The sequence below is a fragment of the Arachis duranensis genome, chromosome 1 (assembly GCF_000817695.3).
Source record: "Arachis duranensis cultivar V14167 chromosome 1, aradu.V14167.gnm2.J7QH, whole genome shotgun sequence".
Classification (NCBI taxonomy): Eukaryota; Viridiplantae; Streptophyta; class Magnoliopsida; order Fabales; family Fabaceae; genus Arachis; species Arachis duranensis.
The window spans coordinates 103,815,889-103,836,095 of record NC_029772.3 but is presented as its reverse complement, the minus strand read 5'-3'; positions in this window follow the sequence as shown (position 1 = coordinate 103,836,095).

The window sequence follows — 20,207 nt, the reverse complement described above, 5'->3', positions numbered from 1 at the left end:
TGGATGGAGGTTGCAGTTCTTATTTTAGTTGGTGGTATTTTAATTAGTAGGTTGCAGCTCCAATTCTTGTTTCGTTGTTAGATTGCTATATTAACTTGTTTTGTTATGTTCTTGATTTTATTAACTTGTTAATTTGATAAATTGTTATTGTGGTGTTGTTATTGACATTGTAAATTGCAATTGTTTGGTTATTGTGTTGTACTTTAACATTTTGATAACTTGTTAATTTGATAAATTATTCTTGTTGTGATTTGTTGTTCTTGATCTTGATCTTATTATTGTTGTTTTGATCTTAGTTTATGTTGTTGATCTTAATTTATTATTTTTTTCATTAGATTGCTATTAACTAAATTTTTTTATTGGCTAGATGATAGTATCAATCAATTTAATTCATTATTCTTGACTTTTTGTCATTGGGTTATTGGTTGATCTTAGTTTATGTTTTTGTGGATTTTGATAATTGATGGCAAATTTTAACGTTAGCATTTTATATTTGGTTGTTTCTTTTATTATTTGAGTTTTGAGTTTGTCTTTGGATGATATTATAAAATTATGGTTAATGTAAATCTTTTAATTTGTATGACATTTTAAAGTTTATATTAGATTATAATTATATTTTAGTCAATTTATTTATATTTTATTATAAAACGATTATTTTGGTTGAACAACGGTTGAACCAATAAACCAATTGCTAGACCAATTCGATGATCGGTTTGATTTTTAAAATCTTGTATATTTATATAGAAATCATTTTGGATATTTCTTTTTATTATATAGTAGATATTTTTAGTATGATATTGAATGTTATTAGTTGGTTGATTTTGTACTTTTTTCAGATGTTCTTTTTCAATGTTTTGGTCGTTTTTCTATGTCTTATCTAATGGTTCCCATTTCAATTGGGTTTGGATATTTTTTATTTTTAGTTTTTGTATGTTTATTTAGCAAGCATTTTGGATTTTTTTTGTTATATTCTTGATATTTTTTAGTATGAATTTGGATGTTTATTGATTATTAGATTTTGAATGTTTGTTTTAGGTCATGTTTTGGAGTTTCCTTTTCAAAGTTTTGGTTGTGTTTTTTGTTGTTTTTTCTAGTAGTATTTTTTTGTATGTTTATTTAGCAGCCATTTTTAAAGTTCTTTTTTTTTTTGTTATATAGTGGATATCTTTAGTATGATTTTGGATGTTTTTAGTTATTTTTCTTTGTGTTTTCTGAATATATGTTGGATGTTTCTTGTATTGTAGTTTTTCGATGTTTTTTTGCTATGAATTAGATATTTATTAAATAAAGTAATTCTAATTAGATTAGATTGCAAGTGCAAGAAGTTACAGACATCATTGAGTCGGTCAACGATGATATAAAAGTGATTCATAAGGTGTGAATTTTAATTTGTTATTGTAATTACACAAAGAAACACTTGAAAAACAACCTAAAGTCATAGAAGTACTCATTTTTATGTTTGAATTGTTTTATAGGTGTCTGCTCACATTAACATTCGTAAAGAGAAAGTCCAACCATAGGAATGTATTTTGATTCACTGGAGGGGGATCATGAATTTTATGTGAATTATACAAAGAAAGTAGGATTTGTTATTAAAGTCAAAAACACAAATTTTGATAAGACGAACAAGGAACATAAGGTACTGATTTTGAATCTTTTTTTTTTGTTAGGTTCGGTTGTTTTTTCTTAGTAGGTTTTGAATGTTCTTTTTGTTATATTTTGATTTTTTTTTTGTGTTTTTTGGATGTTTCTTTTATTAGATTTTTGGATGCTTCTTTTATTAGGTTTTTGGATATTTTTATATATACTTTTGGATACTCGTTTTAATGCTCCTTCTAATTTGAATTTATTTTTTTGTAGGAGGTGGTTGATATGGAAGAAAGCAATAATCCACAAAATGTTTTAACTTGGTGGATTCATGTCTTTATTAAATTCATTTAAAAAAATCTTAGTTTATTGTAAATATGTCATATACATGTAATTCTTTTATTAATTTTTTTAGTCTTTTTATTTGTATATAACACTTTCTAAGGTAAAGCACATGTTATTCTCAATGTGGTTAGTCTTTCTTTTTTTTTTCTTTCATTTTTTTATGAAGAAACATCTAAAATTGTAAAAAAAATTTGAGATGTCATAGAACCTTTTTCAGTGGCATCACAACATGTATATCATACTTTGTCCTAAAAGGAACCTTAAAGAAAATTCCAAACTATTATAAAAAGAACATCTCAAACTATTATAGAAAGAACATTTAAAATCTTAATGAAAAAAACCATCAAAATAAGAGTACAACACAACTTCAAAAAACAAGATCTATTTTCTCATAAACCTGTTAAAATATAATCGTTGATGCAAAATCTTTAAACAATTTGTCTTAAAGACAAAAAGAACATTTAAAATAGTGACTTAAAAAAGATCTTAAAACAAAAAAAATATCTAAAACTATGATAAAAAGAACATAAACATAATATTATAAAAGAACATTCAAAATTTTATTGAAAGAAACAACCAAAATATGAATCCAACACAACCACAAAAGTAAGACTTACTTTCTCATAAACCATGTTGAAATATAATTGTTAATGCAAAATCTTCAAACATTTTAAGAATTATAACTAAGTACATTAAAATCTAATTGTACCTTCAAAAGTCATATGACTTGAAACTGTGATATTTTACTTAACGGGCCACCTAGGAATGTGTCTCAAGAATCCAAATCTCATAGCATTTATTTCAACTAGTTTTATAATCATCTTGGTCCTTTTGAAGTGTCCTATTACTTCAGCAACATAATAAGAGGAACACGTTGTCTCTACTAATTTCTGTCACAATAAAAGATCTTATTATTAGGACCCAATATCATTAAAAATTTATATCAAGAGGAACATCCTAACTATAAGAATAGAAACTCATTGTACTCCACAAAAATATTTAAAAGAATCTCTTTATGGGTTGTCTTCTTTTTTAGGCTTCACCACGTTGTATAACCCTAAACATAAGAATAGAAACTCATGTAAAATAAAACATCCAAAATATATAAGAAATAAACATTCAATATTATTAAAATAAACTTTCAAAACAATTACAAAATAGAACATCCAAAACAAAACAAGGAAGAACATCAAAAACGAAACAAGAAAGAACATCCAAAACCTAGCAAGAAGGAATGTCCAAAATGTTCTAAAAATGAAACATCCAAAACATAAGGAAAAAAATATTTGAAACATAAGAAAAAACATCCAAAACTTTTAAAAAGAATCATCCAAAATCTAACGAAAACAAACATCCAAAATATAACATAAAGACCATTAGAAAATCATGTCCGAAAGAAACTTTCACAAACTTAGCAATCAGAAACTCCCAAACCTAACAAAATAGAACATCCAAAATCTAACAGAAAGAAACATCTAAAACCTAACAAAACAAATATTTAAAACTCAACAAAAAGAAACATCCAACTCATAACAATCATAAACATTTAAAAGTTAAGAAAAATAACATGCAATTATAAACAAAACAATAAAAAAACTCCAAAACTTTTGAATCTCTCTTCCTACAAAAGAAAAACATTAAAAATAAAAAAGTCAAAAGAGAATTACCAACACCAAACACAAATGGACGGTGAGAAACAGTAAAATGGTGATAAACGGTAACTATGGCTCAGACTTGGTCTGAATGGCAGTGCTACTGAAGTTCGACGACAGCGACACTTTGAATGCGATGCACAGATGATGGAGGAACAACATACATAAGGGAAACACATGAGAGGATAGTGCATGACGGCGGTGACGTATCGGGTGCAGTGCATGGTCGAGGAAGCGTTTTGCATTAGAGAAGACAGATGTGAAAGAAGGAAGTGAAGTAGTGAGAGTTTTAAATGGTTTTTGTTACTACGATAGTAAAAGTGAGATTTTGTAGTGAATTAGTTATTTTTTTGGTTGGTTTTGTTGCAGCCAAACTAATAGTTGGCTGTAGTTGTCTAATACCATAATTGATTATCTAGCATGATTGCCAAAAGAAATAATAGTTCTTGAAAGATTACAAGATGATTAATTTGATCATAGAAAATTATAAGCCAGATTATTTTTTAAAAGATGGAATTTAAAGTCAAATCGATATTTTCATATTGATGGTTATCAATGTCTTAGAGAAGGGGCGTTGAATCTAGGCCTCTTTTTACTTTGCTTGAGTTTACTTCAAACTTGATGAAACTTAGAGAATCTGTTAGGTGTGCTTTTGTTGAAAATGCAGGAGACATTTTTATTTTATCTTTTGTTGATAGAGGAGCCAAAATAGATTTGTATGGGAGCAGAGTTGTTGTGACGTCTTGCTGGATAGAATAAGCAGGAGATAATTTAATTTTGTCTTATAGAGAATAAAACCAGAATCAGAACAGAGAAGAAAAAGTGACACGACCATATATCCTGGTTTAGCAACCATGTGCAATGTGACCTACATCCAGTCTCCCTCACAATAGTGGTAGAAATTTCACTATCTTTCAAAGATTACAAACACCAATTCCTCTAGGATTCAACCTAATCCAATCTGGGATAAACCTAGCTTCTAACGAAGCTAGATTTGACTAGGTTCACTCCCTAGATTTTCAACCACTAAGTGTTCACCCAACTTAGCAAGGGAATCCCCTCAGGATCATGAAAAGTGTAACACCCTATCACACAAAGCCTTACGCTTAAGTCGTAAAGCAGAGGTGGAGAGGTATAACAACCTCTAAAAGAAAAGACGTATATAAATATAGCTGAAAGAATTCATATCTAGGAGCCTTGGAGAATAAGTTAAACAAAAGCAAAAATAGAAAATCGTATCACACTCGCATGGATAATTATAAAACGGATAGGTAAGATGTATCACACTTGCATGGATAATTGTAAAATGGATAGGTAAGACCAAAAGAAGGCTAAAAAATATAATATATAGATTGGAGTTCCAAAACACAGATATCAAGCTCCAGACTTGATCTGTGAAGCTAATGCCAACCAGAATATGTAATTATATATATTTATACAACCCAAAATATAACTCAAACTACAGAATAAACACCTATTTCTCCAAGTCAACCTCTAGGAGGGACAAAATACAAAATATACATGTGGAGATTTTATATACATATATACATAGCCTAAAACAAAATATAACAGTCCAAAAGGTAGTTCTTCGCTTGTAACGAGGCTCTCCAGATGCTCAACGAGGTGCCTCTCGACCTATATTTGAAAAACAATAGAAATATGTATGGAATGAGAATCAGAGATTCTTAGCATGGTAAATGTGCCTGCATAGTTAATATAAAAGATCCCGAAAAAGCCAGAGGCATTCCTAGAATCCTGACAATCAAATTTTAGCTTAAAGATCCAACTAAACCAGAAATTATGTAAGTGGTCACACTTCTGCCAAGATGGGTCTCTCAGAAAACATATACATGCAATTCAAGCAAGAAAAACACAGATAGAGGTGCAATTACAGCAAGTAGAACAAGTAGTAGATAAGCAGAGTTAAGCAATTAAGCAAACCAAAACAATGCGTACTCAAACAAAACAAACAAATGCATATGATGTATGCCTTCCTATGGCTGATGAATCTCATCTGTCGGTTATATAGCCAACCCGTCATGTCCTAGTAGTTAACCATTGGACAGTCCCTTTGTGCATGCATCCCCAAGCTCAAAAATAATATCTATGGAGTCAAACTCCAAGCTCAAATATGATATTCCACAAAGAGTCAAACTCCAAGCTCAATAATATAATATTCCATAGAGTCAAACTCAAAACTCAATAATATTCCATGGAGTCAAACTCCAAGCTCAATAATATAATTCTATCTAAAAATCCCAAGCTCAAATTTATATATATGCATACCCATGGGGGAACCCAGAAAGTTAAAGTGTCCGATCACATCTTACGACAGAGGGTCAATAATTTTTATCTCAAAATATACAAGCCACATAATAATCTCTTTTCTTTTTAAAATAACACTCCAAATCAAAATTTTAATTTTTATAGAAATCGTGACAACATCTCCTCTAAAACTCAAACTTCTGCCACCCTACAAGGGTCCTAACCACCAAATCAAACACCTCTCAGTCATTCAAATAATTTCTATATCAAATTATTTCAAAATCAAACCAATTCCAATAACAAATTGCTTACGAAATTGAACCACACATCTTTCAACCAATCCATTCAATTCAATTTCACAAACTCACCATCAATCCTCAATACATCAACAATCTTCATTATTTTTTATACTTATCAAAGACATAATCCAACACATACAAATTCATTCATCCTTTATACACACATCATATACCATATACGTAATCCATCAGTAATTCATTCAATTTATTCCTATCTTAAGGTCTTCTAGCCTAAGTTTTCACGTGACATTAAACTTTAACTATCAGAAAGAAAAACTATACTTTGGCCGGTTCTTTCCTAAGCTTGGAACTCCTAAAAAATCTCTCCTTTCACAAGCTCCAAGCTTCCAAACATCAATTCTTCAAACTTAATCACCCAGATTTCGTTCCTAACCGTCAAATTGAACTCCAAATCAACAAGAACACAATCTAATTCACACAATATCACTATAATCACTATAGGGTTCACTAATTCAATAATTTACAAGGGTTCAATAGTTTTTAACCTTACCCACAGATTAATTAGACAAAATCCAGTGATTATCTGCTGCCAGAGTTCATCTAAACCATCAAAATCATTCAATTTCTCAATACTCAAACTCAAAACCCACGAAATGGAGGAGAGGAAGAAATGGGATAAAGATGCATATTTATTACCACTTTGTTCAAATAAAATTAAAGAGAATTCTAATACGAACGCGTGGTCGCTGACGACTCGTCAATTGAAGCTCCAGATTAAAAATTATGGACGATTCAATTTGGAGGTGAAGGTTGGGGTTTAACGTGATTCTCTCTGCTTCAGCGTGACTCCAAGGCTGAAAATGAAAGGAAGAAAGCTCGTTTGGTGCTTTAATAGGTTGGGTCTTGGCCCGGTCTAACCGGTTTGGTTTGTTAGCTCGGTTTTGGGCCAAAACCTTTAAATCAGTGTCAAAATTCGTATTTTTTATATTTCTACTTTCCTAAACAATAAAATTTAATTTCCTAATTTTTTTAATAATAATTAATTTATTGGATAGTTATTTATCAATTTCTTAGGGTTTACATCATACCCACCTAATTAAGAATTTTGTCCCCAAAATTCAAATTCAGTTATGTCAAAATAGGTAACGGTAGTCTTCTCTCATTTCTGACTTAAGTTCCCATGTGTATACCTCAATTCCAGCTCGACTCCAAGCAATCTTTACTAATGAAACTTTTTTTCCGTGTAGCCACTTAACATTGGTATTGTCAATTCTAACCGGAATTACTTGACGCGTTAGATCCTCTCTCAGTTGTACTGGTTCAGGTTCTAAAACGTGATTAGCATCAGAAGCATAGTTTTGAAACTACAAGACATGAAATACGTCATACCGGTTTGAAAGATGTGGGGGTAGAGTTACCCGATACGCCACCAGCCCAATCCTCTTTAGAATTTGAAATGGTCCGTTTTTTGCCACTAACTCAGTTCCCATTACACTTCGGCTTCAGTCTTGACAGCTCATTGGTTCTAGTTTGTTGAAGTAACCTTCATGAATAGAAGACTTCCTTCTTAAAACTCGAAAGGTTTCCTCTCCAGGTCCGCATAACTCTTCTATTGGCTTTTCGTAATAAGAATCTTAACCCGAAATTGCTTGATCTATTTTCTGTCGTCTTAGATATCGTTTCGGGACCTAAGACACTTGATTCTCCTAGTTCACACTAACACAAAAGCGATTAACACCTTGTGAAACCTTACTATCTTCTTAATGTACAGTCTCCAATGCTCTGTCTTCATCTTCTGACACGTCAAACACTTGGTCGCAAGTGATGCTGCGCCACCTTCCACCCCGGGCCACCAAAACATTTGCTTTAATTCATAATGCATCTTAGTAATTTTAGGATGAATTCGGAAATCCGCTTTTGAGAACTTCAGGCCACAACTTACGCCTCCACTTACAACATTTGGCATGCAAATCATTCCTTTGTACCTCCAACTCCTTCTTTGTCTCCCTCGATTTTCTTCTTAATTTCCTTCTTAATTCCATCTCCAGCTTGTTGTCTCATCCTATCCACTACTCGGTTGGTTGCAATACCAGCAACATTAACGTCAACAACTACGTTCGCTATCGCAGTTATGAAATCAGTTAGACTACCTACTATTATAGTTACCTCACCCTCTCCGTACTCGACCACGACCGCATCCACAAGATGCGATTTGGTTCCTGTTCACATCAAACAAGTGATATCAAGATGATCAGTCTCAATATCTCAAGTTTAATACTTCAAAGTCCTAAATACATGCTCATGAACTTTATGCTATGTTTATTAGTCAGATATCTTAAATAGCACATAAACATGACTCAGAGTATGCCCAGAAGCATAGTCAGTCCTTCCCTCAAGCTCTCCAGGAACGAACTGCTCTGATACTATAATATAACACCTTACCAAACAGAACCTTATGCTTAAGTCATAAAGCAGAGGTGGCGATGTATTATGAACTCTAAAAGAAAAGACGTATATAAATATAGTTGAAGGAATTCATATCTAGGAGCCTTGGAGAATAAGCTAAACAAAAGCGAAAATAGAAAATCATATCACACTCGCATGGATAATTGTAAAACGGATAGCTAAGATGTATTACACTAGCATGGATAATTGTAAAATGGATAGGTAAGATCAAAAGAAGGATAAAAAAATATAATATACAGATCAGTATATATATATTTATACAACCCAAAATATAACTCAAACTACAGAATAAACACCTATTTCTCTAAATCAACCTCTAGGAGCGACAAAATACAAAATATACATGCAGATATTCTATATACATATAGCCTAAAATAAAATGTAACGGCCCAAAAGATAGTTCTTCTCTTCTAACGAGGCTCTCCAAACACTCAACGAGGTACCTCTTGACTTCCATATGAAAAATAACAAAAACATGCATGGAATGAGAACCGGAGGTTCTCAACATGGTAAAGATTTCGCATAGTTAACATAAAAGGTCATGAGAAAGTCAGAGACATTCCTAGAACTCTGACACTCAGATTTCAGCTTAAAGATCCAACTAAAGTAGAAATTAAGTTATCTAAGGTATTTCAAGTTCTGAATCTAAATTTAACCTAACATTCTGCTTTCTGTCTCCTTCAATCCTCCGAATCACCGGTGGAACAATCTCTCCCTCACACCTTTGCCAAAAGGGGTCTCTTAGAAAATATACACATACAATTCAAGCAAGAAAAACACAGATAGAGGCATAATTACAGCAAGTAGAACAAGTAGCAGATAAGCAGAGTTAAGCAAACTAAAACAATGCACACTCAAACAAAATAAACAAATGCATATATGTATGCCTGTCTTATGGCTGATGAGTCTCATTTATCGGTTATATAGGCAACCCGATATGTCTTGGTAGTTAACTATTGGACAGTCCCTCTGTACGCGGATCCCCAAGCTCAAAAATAATATCCATTGAGTCAAACTCCAAGCTCAAATATAATATACCATGGAGTCAAACTCCAAGCTCAATAATATTCCATAGAGTCAATCTCCAAACTCAATAGATATATATATATATATATATATATATACATGCCCATGGGAGAACCCGAGAAGTTAAAGTTTCCGGTCACATCTTGCGACAGAAGGTTAACAATTAATCTCAAAAAATACGAGCCACATAATAATCTCTTTTCTTTTTAAAATAACACTTAAAATCAAATCTTCAATTTTTATAGAAATTTCGGCAGCATCTTCTCTAAAACTCAAACTTGTGCCACACTTCAAGGGTCCCAATGACCAAATCAAACACCTCTTAGTCATTCAAATCATTTCTAATATTAAATTATTTCAAAATCAAAGCAGTTCCAATAACAAATCGCTTACAAAATCGAACCACACATCTCTCAACCAATTCATTTAATTCAATTTCATGAACTCACCATCAATCCTCAATACATCAACAATCTTCATTATTTTTTTATACTTATCAAAGACATAATCCAACACATACAAATTCATTCATCCTTTATACACACTTCATATACCATATACATAATCCATCAATAATTCATTCAGTTCATTTCTATCTTAAGGTCTTCTAGCCTAAGTTTTCACCTGACATTAAACATTAACTACGAGAAACCAAAATCATACCTTGGCCAATTCCTTCCTAAGCTCAGAACTCCTCAAAAACCTCTCCTTCCACAAGCTCCAAGCTTCCAAATATCAATTTCTCAAACTTAATCACCCAGATTTCATTCCTAACTGTTAAATTGAACTCCAAATCAACAAGAACACAATTTAATTCACACAATATCACTATAATCATCATAGGGTTCACTAATTCAATGATTCACAAGGGTTCAACAGTTTCTTATCTTACCCACGGATCAATTAGACAAAACCCAGTGATTAGTTGCTACTAGAGTTCACCTAAACCATCAAAATCATTCAAAATTTTTCAATACCCAATTTCAAAACCCATGAAATTGAGGAGAGGAATAACTAGGCAAAAAATGCAAGTTTCTTACCACTTTGTTCGGATAGAATTAAAGAGAACTTCAAGATGAACACGTGGCCGCTAACGGCTCGTCAATCGAAACTCCAGATTAAAAGTTATGGACGATTGAATTTGGAGGTGAAGGTTATGGTTTAACGTGATTCTCTCTGCTTCAGCGTGACTCCAAGGTTGAAAAATGAAAGGAAGAAAGCTCGTTTGGTGCTTTAATAGGTTGGTCCTTAGCCCAGTTTGGGCTTCGTCCAACCGGTTCGATCCGTTAGTCTAATTTTAGACCAAAACCTTTAAAATTAATGTCAAAATTCATATTTTTAATATTTATCATTTTTTTGAAGTTTACAAAAACAAAACAGAAAAACGTACAAAGAATTTCTGAAATAAACATTTGACTTTTTTCCAAGTCTAACTCTCTTTGCTTTTTTTCTCAATGGCTTTTTCTTAATTCACATTAATGCCTTTTTCCATTGAAACAAAGAAAGGTAAAATTGAGAAAGCAGAATATTCAATAGAGAACCATGAAGGAGAAAAAGGTCTAGTTTTGTAAGCTATGAAAATCCAAACTTTGTGCTCTTACTCCTTGAATCAACCTCTGGCCGTTTACCCCTTTAATAAAGGAGTAAAGCTTCCAATACTTGATAGTTGACTTCAACACCTTTAACTTCTTCTTTCCTAATGTCACCAGCAGCAGTGGCGCAAAAGAGAGATAGAGTAGTAGCAATGATTGAACCTTATATGCATTTATACCTACCATCTTCTCTTTCATCCTTTTTCAATCTTCTTCAATGATTTGAGCCATATATCAAAATTTTAGCTCCAAATTTGATTTTGGACCCTTGATTCACAACAGAGCTTTATAGCCTCCACTTTCTTCATTTTTTCATTTCGGTGCATGCACAAAGGATATTTCTTCAATAATCTTCAATGAAGTACAAAGATGCAAAGATTTTTTTGATGTAGACTTTGGATGTGATCTTTGCTTGAAGTCCTAGTTAATTGACTTTCTTCCTCTAGTTTAATTTTGGTAACTCACTTTTGAACTTTGATTTAAACCCTAATCGGAGTTTTTTTTTCTTGTTTTTCTTCTGAACTTCTTCATGTGAGTGAGAAAAAGAAAAGAAGAGATAATTTAGTTCGGTGGCTTAATTTAGGTTCTGATTAAAATAGAGTTCCTTTTCTTAGTTAGCAACCAAGTTGAGTAAATAGACTTGGATCACCAATTAGGCTTTATGCTTTTTTTGGGCATGCCATGATTCTTTCCTTCTTCCTTGTATTTGTAGATCAGTAATATATTTTTTCAATCATAAATGATGATTGATTATGGGTCTAAACCATTTTTGGGCTTTGTTAGCTTGTTAATGGGTCTGTTTTATTTTTTTGATTTTCTATACATTTAACAAATTAATCACACACACAATTAGGCTTTTATCCCCAATAATAATATTTGCTCATCATCAATTAATTATAATTAGTTCTTCAAACTCAACACATATGTTAAATGATGAAGTCTTATATTAAATGTTACAAGTTAAAATAATATAGCAAATTAATATCACATGTTACAAAATAATTGATTATTTATCATGTTAGTAACACATAATATATCACATATCATAAGGTATGTCATAAAATTATGTAGAGTCAAATTAATTAAATTAGTTCTTAGACAAAATTATTCTTAAATTTTTCATAAATTTTAAACTTTTAATATTTATTAATTTTATTAATTTTAATTTTATTTATTACACCTTATTTAAGCAAAATTCTTAGAATATAGAAAGATAATATACTGTTAATTTTATATATTTTGATGTCTCCAATTGTGTATATTGTAAATTATGTTGCTTGTATGTGAAGTTTGTATTCGTAGGTTTTGATGAATGACAAACCAACAAACGACATGAAAGACAAACCAACAAACAACTTGAATGAAGAAGCATGATTGAAAGATCAACCAACATTCAACGTTGAGGAATGAAGAGTTGAAAGCAACACAACAACAACAAGAAACTCAAGTCCACAACATTTGAAGACAAGTATAGTGTCTTAGGACTTAGGTAACTTCTTGTTAAGAACCAATTGCTAAATCTCTCAACACACACTCACAAAATGTTTTGATGCACATCTTGCAATTCGATGCTAGCCAAATGGTTTAAAACTTGTTTTCAAAGGTACAAAAGCATAGGAATTGACTCCAACAAGTTTGAGATCAATCCTAAGTATTTTGAAGTGATTTTAAGCCATTCTTTAAGGTTTGCATCGATGCACACTCATCTTGCATCGATGCAAAGCATGCAACGACTTGTTGCATCGATGCAAAGATGTTTGCATCGATGCAACCTAGCTGAAAATTCAAATTTCAAACTATCTTGTTCATATTCTTTCATTCTACACATTTTTTATAATACACTATTTGAGAGAGCAATATCAATTGGTTCAGTAGTGCTAAACTTGTAATCATACACTCTTCTAGAGAGTACTCATTTCATCTCAATAATTCTTTGAGAATTGTTTTCTTGTACACTTTGTAAATTGGAGTGTGATCTCCAAGGTTGAGTCAAGAGTTATAAACACTATAGTCGGTGAGGATACCAAAGAGGTATACTAAGTACTCAAGGCAAATCTTAGAGAAGGTATCTCTAAGTGGAGTGGGTTAGTATACGAGTGGTGATCATATACCGTGAGGTGTTAGAAACTAAGGACTCGGTTTGTAAAAGGTTTTGCGCGAGCACCTTGAAGCTTGGCAATAGTGGAACTTCTCAATTGCGATTGAGAAAGAAAGTGGACGTAGGACAAGGATTGTGCCGAACCACTCTAAATAGCGTTTGCATCTCTCCAAACTCATCTCTTCAATATTATTGTCTTTTACCTTTGAGCAAATAAATTGTGATCGAAAAGTAGCTTCGTAAGTACTTAAGGAGTGGCTTAAGTCCGATTGGTGAAAAGCTTGATCAATTTATTTGAGTTGGTGTCTATTGGAAAGTAAAAGCTCCTTATAAATGCTTAGCAATTGAGTTAAGCTCTTGGAAAAATACTAGTACAATAACACTTCTGTATATTGTCTTTAACTTTCGCAAAAATATTCATTGTTGTTGCAATACTCAATTCACCCCCCTCTTGAGTAATTGTGCATAGGTTTTACATATATAAACTATGCTGAGATTATTAATTTATACTAAAAAAATTTATTTTCTTGAATCTCACAAAATAAATATAATAATTATTTTAAAATTTTAGTTATTTGGATTTTTTTTATTAAACGGTGATGGTACACATGTAAGTATTTTTTAACCAAGTTCAACTAAGTAGGCATACACTCAGCGAAAAAAAATGCGTGCCTGCGTTACCGCTACTCTATTTCCGGGCTTCTACGGTACAATTTTTTATTGAAGAGAAAAAAATTATTAATATTACACAGAAATTTTTGCACATAGCACATAGCACAAACTTAACGATATAATATGTAAAAAAATAAGAAAAAAATTAAATAACAAGAAAAAGAAGATAATGGTGGCCACAAAGACAACGACCGTGACATTGAAAAATAAAGCTCGCAGAAAGAAGGAGAAGAAAATAATGAAAGAGAAGAAGGAAGAAGCACACACATGTACAAAAAGGAGAAGAAGCGTGTGGTGACTTAGTAGAAAACTTAATTTAAAAAATGCTTAGACGCAATGCCCACGTACATACAAAGAAGAAGAAGTACTTGATGACTTGGTTGAAAATTTAGTTTAAAAATATTTGGGCGTTTGATTTTGTTGGTCATTAAATTATAAAAATATTCTTAGTTTAAAAAAAATAATAGTGATATTAAAGTTTTAATCATTTAAAATAATTAAAAACTTATATTTACTTTTTAAAGTTAGATCGATGAGTAATGAAACAAAAACTAAAGTAATGTTAATTTTACCATATTTTTTATTAATTTAATTATTAATTACTTTGATGAATAATTATAATTTATATTCACATCATTGACGACATAAAAATATATAAAATTAATAATATATTATTTTTATATTATTTTATGTAAAGAGAATTTTGTTTAAACAGATGTAACAAATGAGATTAAATTTAGTAAAATTAATAAATATTAAAAATATAAGATTTAAGAAAAAATAATTTTTTTATAAATTAATTTGACTCACTTTTTAAAATTCTAAAAATAAAAATGATTTATACATGTATTTCTATTTTATGGATTAATTTAATTCTATATAAATCTATGATATGTTAGATTGGTAATCACATATCACTATGTCACGTGAACCAATTATTTTTTATAATATATGGCATTAACATATCATCCTAACATTTCATATGATATTTATCGTATCACATTATTATCTATCTAATAAAAAGAATTCACATTTATATTTTTCATGAACTAATTTGATGAAACTTATTTTTGGATGACCAAATTGTTTCTCGTGTGATTTTTTTTATGGACTTTTTTTTACTATTGACTTGTGTTCAGATAATGGGAAATCAACCAGTTCAACCTTTTGGTTCTTTTTTAAATAGTAGTTGAGATAGGGTTAGTGCATGAATTGTCACTGTAGCTAACTAGTTTGATACATTGATTATTAAAGTTTTGGGTTAAAATCAAGAATGTTCTATGTTGCTATAAAGTATAAACTTCTCAATTTTTGTAATATTATATATAGCAAATCATCGTTAGGCATTATTAGTTAGTCTTAATTTTACTCACAAGTCGGTGCAAGTCGCTGTTAATGTTGATTAAAAATTTAATTATTTTCATGAAATTTGATCAAAACAGTTTATACTAGGTTTTTTTTAATAAATAAAAACTTTCATATTTATCATTTTACACAAAATTTACCTTTATATGTAATATCCTTGGCTATAAAATTGGCTAAGAATGCAATTTCACATGTAAAGCCTGCAAAATAGATAAAGAAATATGTTCATTGCAATTTTGCTAGCACTACTAGTGAAATTGGAAAAAAAATAGATTAGATATTTTACATAGTTTTTATTCAGCTTATTGATATTTTTTACTTGTTATTGATATTTATTCTAAAACATAAATATTAATAAAAAATGTCTAGTATTTTTTTTATTAAGAATAAGAATTTAAATTTTGTATTTTAGTTTAAATTTTTAAAAACCTGCATTTTACAAACTTATAACGAAAGATTAAATTATTTTTTAAAATTTATTAAAAATTATTTGATTTATTAACATCTAAAAAATTATTACCAAAATTTTTAATGATGATAAACATAACTCTCTAATGTGAAATAGGAGTTAAGATTGTTGTGACTAGGAAAGGATAAGAATGGATGTCCATTTAATGGGCAACCCATTTTCTATGTTGAAGAGAACAAGTTCTTAGGATGAAGCAAAATAAATGTAGTTTGAAAAGTAAACTTCTCTTTGCCTATAAAAGCATGATCTGAGGCAAGGAAATACAGCAATAAAATATTCTCTTTCTTTCTCTTACTATAAACAAATGCAATTCTCTCTCTTTTTACTTTTAATACTTCTTTCTATCTTTATATATATATACACATTCCAACATATATTTTACTTTTTATACTCTTTTCTATCTTTATATATATATACACATTACAACATATAATATTATTATATATATATATATAAATCATTATTGAGCTAATTATTTTAATGCTAGAGTCTTATATTAATACATCTTTATTTTATATATATCTTTTATTTATTTCACAACACGTTATCAGCACGAGACTCTGATCAAATTTTTAGGAAAACTCAGGTAACAAATTTTCATTATGTCGAAGCTCTCTCATCTTGAATTCAATGCTCTTGATATATCTGGAAACAATTATTTATCATGGATACTAGATGCTGAAATTCATCTTGATTCAATGGATCTTGGAGATACCATTAAGGCTGAAAATAATGCATCCCAAAAGGATAAAACCAAAGCCATAATTTTCCTTCCTCGTCATCTTGACGAAGGGTTGAAAAATGAAAATCTCACATTAAAAGATCCTGCAGATCTTTGGAAAGACCTTGAAGAAAGGTATAATCATCAGAAAATGGTGATACTTCATCAACCTCGATATGAATGGACGCACTTGCATCTACAAGATTTTAAATCTATAAATGAATATAATCCTGCAATGTTTCGAATCACCTCACGAATGAAATTATGTGGAAAAAAATAACTGATCATGATATGTTGGAGAAAACTTTTTCAACCTTCCATGCCTCGAATGTGCTCCTGCAGCAGCAGTATCGAGAGAAAGGGTTTAAAAAATATTTTGAGTTAATTTCTTGCCTTCTTGTTGCTGAACGTAACAATGAGTTGTTATTGAAAAATCATGAAGCGCGCCCAGCTGGCGCTGCCCCATTTCCTGAAGTAAATGTGGCAAATTACCCCAGAAGAGGTAAATGGCAAGGTTTTAATAATAAGAAAAATTATGGAAGGAAAAAGAATTATGTTCAAAAGAGAGGATCTCACCAGAAGTGGGATAAAGAAAGGAATATCGGGCAGAATAAATCAACAGAGGATAAGTGTTTCCGTTGTGGTGGAAAGGGCCATTGGTCACGTACCTGTCGTACCCCAAGGCACCAAGTCGATCTTTACCAAGCATCTTTGAAAAAGGACGACAAAGGAAAGGAAACAAATTTTGTTTCAAATGATGCTGAGAACTCCACCACTCATTATGATGTATCTGATTTCTTTGAGGATCCTGAAGGAAATATTGGTCATTTGATCAATAATGGAATAGTTTAATATGTGAGATTGTGAAGTATCTATGTAAATAAATAATGTAAAGAACTTATTGTTAAGTTTTATTTTCTATGTATTTAAGTTTCAAATGTGATGTATATAAATAATGAAATATTAATGTTTATGAATTTTGAAACTATTAAATGTGTCAAATTTTAAAATAAAATTTTAGTATATGACATTATTTTATGTACAGTATTTCTTAGAAAAATAATTCTGATCAAGTATTCAATTTAACTATGCATACTACTCATTTTATTATTATTTGTTTTTGAAGAGAATGGCAAGGATATGTAATGAAAATGTATGCCTTGCGGATAGTGCAAGTTCGCACACTATTCTCAAAAGTGATATATATTTTACCCATCTTGTGCCAAAAGAGGAATATGTTAATACTATTATTGGCTCAGGTAATGTGATAGAAGGCTCCGGAAGAGCTATAATTTTGTTTCCTGGAGGAACAAAATTTATAATAAATAATGCACTATTATCTACCAAGTCTCTAAGGAATTTGTTGAGTTTCAAAGATATTCGCCGAAATGGATATCATGTTGAAACGATGAATGAAGGAAATCATGAGTATTTATGTATCACAACTCATGATTCAAATAAGAAAGTTATATCAGAAAAATTATCCTCACTTTCATCTGGGTTGTATTATACCAAGATTAGTGCAATTGAATCACATGCCATTGTAAACCAGAAGTTTACTAGCTCAAATGAGTTCATAACTTGGCACGACCGATTGGGTCATCCGGGAACAACCATGATAAGGAGGATTATTGAAAACTCTCATGGACATTCACTAAAGAACCAGAAAATTCTTAAAACTAGTGAATTTTGTTGTGCTGCATGTTCTCAGGGAAAGTTAATTTTAAGGCCATCACCAGTAAAGATTGGATTTGAGTCCCCTGAATTCCTAGAAAGGATTCAAGGTGATATATGTGGACCTATTCATCCACCATGTGGATCTTTTAGATATTTTATGGTCCTGATAGACGCATCTTCGAGATGGTCACATGTGTGCTTATTATCTTCTCGCAACCTGGCGTTTGCGAGATTATTGGCTCAAATTATTCGATTAAAAGCACAATTTTCAGAAAATCCAATCAAAGCAATTCATCTTGATAATGCTGGTGAATTTACTTCCCAAGCTTTTGATACTTATTGTATGGCTAATGGTATAAGTGTTGAACATCCAGTAGCTCATGTTCACACACAAAATAGATTAGCAGAATCACTTATTAAACGCCTCCAATTAATTGCTAGACCCTTACTTATGAGAACAAATCTCCCAACTTCGGTTTAGGGGCATGCTGTTTTACATGCCGCAGCACTTATTCGTTTGAGGCCAACGAGTTACCATCAGTTCTCTCCTATGCAATTAGCTTTTGGTCAGCAGCCAAATGTTTCCCATTTAAGAATATTTAGGTGTGCGATATATGTTCCCATTGCACCACCTAATCACACCAAAATGGGACCCCAAAGAAAATTGGGAATATATGTTGGATATGATTCTCCCTCTATAGTGAGGTATCTTGAGATACAAACTGGAGATGTATTTAAAGCCCGGTTTGCGGATTGTCATTTTGATGAATCAAAATTTCCAACATTAGGGGGAGAGAAGAAGCTTCCTGAAAAGGAACTTAATTGGAATGCGTCATCGTTGATGCATTTAGATCCTCGATCAGGGCAATGTGAACTAGAAGTTCAAAAGATTATACATTTGCAAAGAATAGCAAATGAATTGCCTGATGCATTTTCCGATACAAAGAGGATAAGCAAATCTTATATACCAGCGGAAAATGTTCCAATTCGAATTGATGTCCCAGTAGGACAAGTAGCCACTGAAGCAAATTCACGCCAGAAGCGTGGTAGGCTTGTTGGTTCCAAAGACAAAAATCCTCGAAAGAGAAAATAGGTAAATAATATTCCTATTGAAAAAGACATAGTAGAGACACCTGCAGTTGTCCAAAATCATGATATAACGCCAAAAGACGTTCAGATACCTGAAAATAATGAAAATGACGAGATCTCGATAAATTATGTCTTTACAGGAGAAAAATGGGACCGAAATAAGACAATTGTCAATGAAATATTTGCATATAATGTGGCATTAAATATCATGCATGAAAGTAAGGATCTTGAGCTAAGATCAGTCGAAGAATGTCGACAAAGGAAGGCTGAATTAGACTCACTTGCAAAACGTGAAGTCTTTGGACCTGTAGTCCGTACACCTGAAGATGTAAAACCTGTTGGATATAAGTGGGTATTTGTGAGAAAACGAAATGAGAAAAATGAAGTTGTGCGCTATAAAGCCCGACTTGTGGCACAAAGTTTTTCACAAAGGTCTGGTATAGATTATGAAGAAACGTATTCCCCTGTAGTGGATGCGATAACATTGCGTTATTTGGTCAGTTTATCTGTATATCATAAACTGCATATGCATTTAATGGATGTGGTAACAGCCTATTTATACGGCTCATTAGATCGGGATATCTATATTAAAGTCCCTGAAGGACTAAAGATATCTAAACCATCCAATGAATATTCGCAAGGGTTATACTCAGTCAAATTGCAAAGATCTTTATATGGTCTAAAGCAATCTGGACGAATGTGGTATAATCGTCTTACTGAGTATCTGGCCAAAAACGATTTCAAGAATGATGATATATGCCCGTGTGTTTTCATAAAGAAAACTACTTCTGGATTCATTATAATTGCTGTGTACGTTGATGATTTAAATATCATTGGGACTTCTGAAGAGATTCCAACAATTATAAAAACTCTAAAAGAAGAGTTTGAGATGAAAGATCTTGGAAAGACTAAGTTTTGTCTCG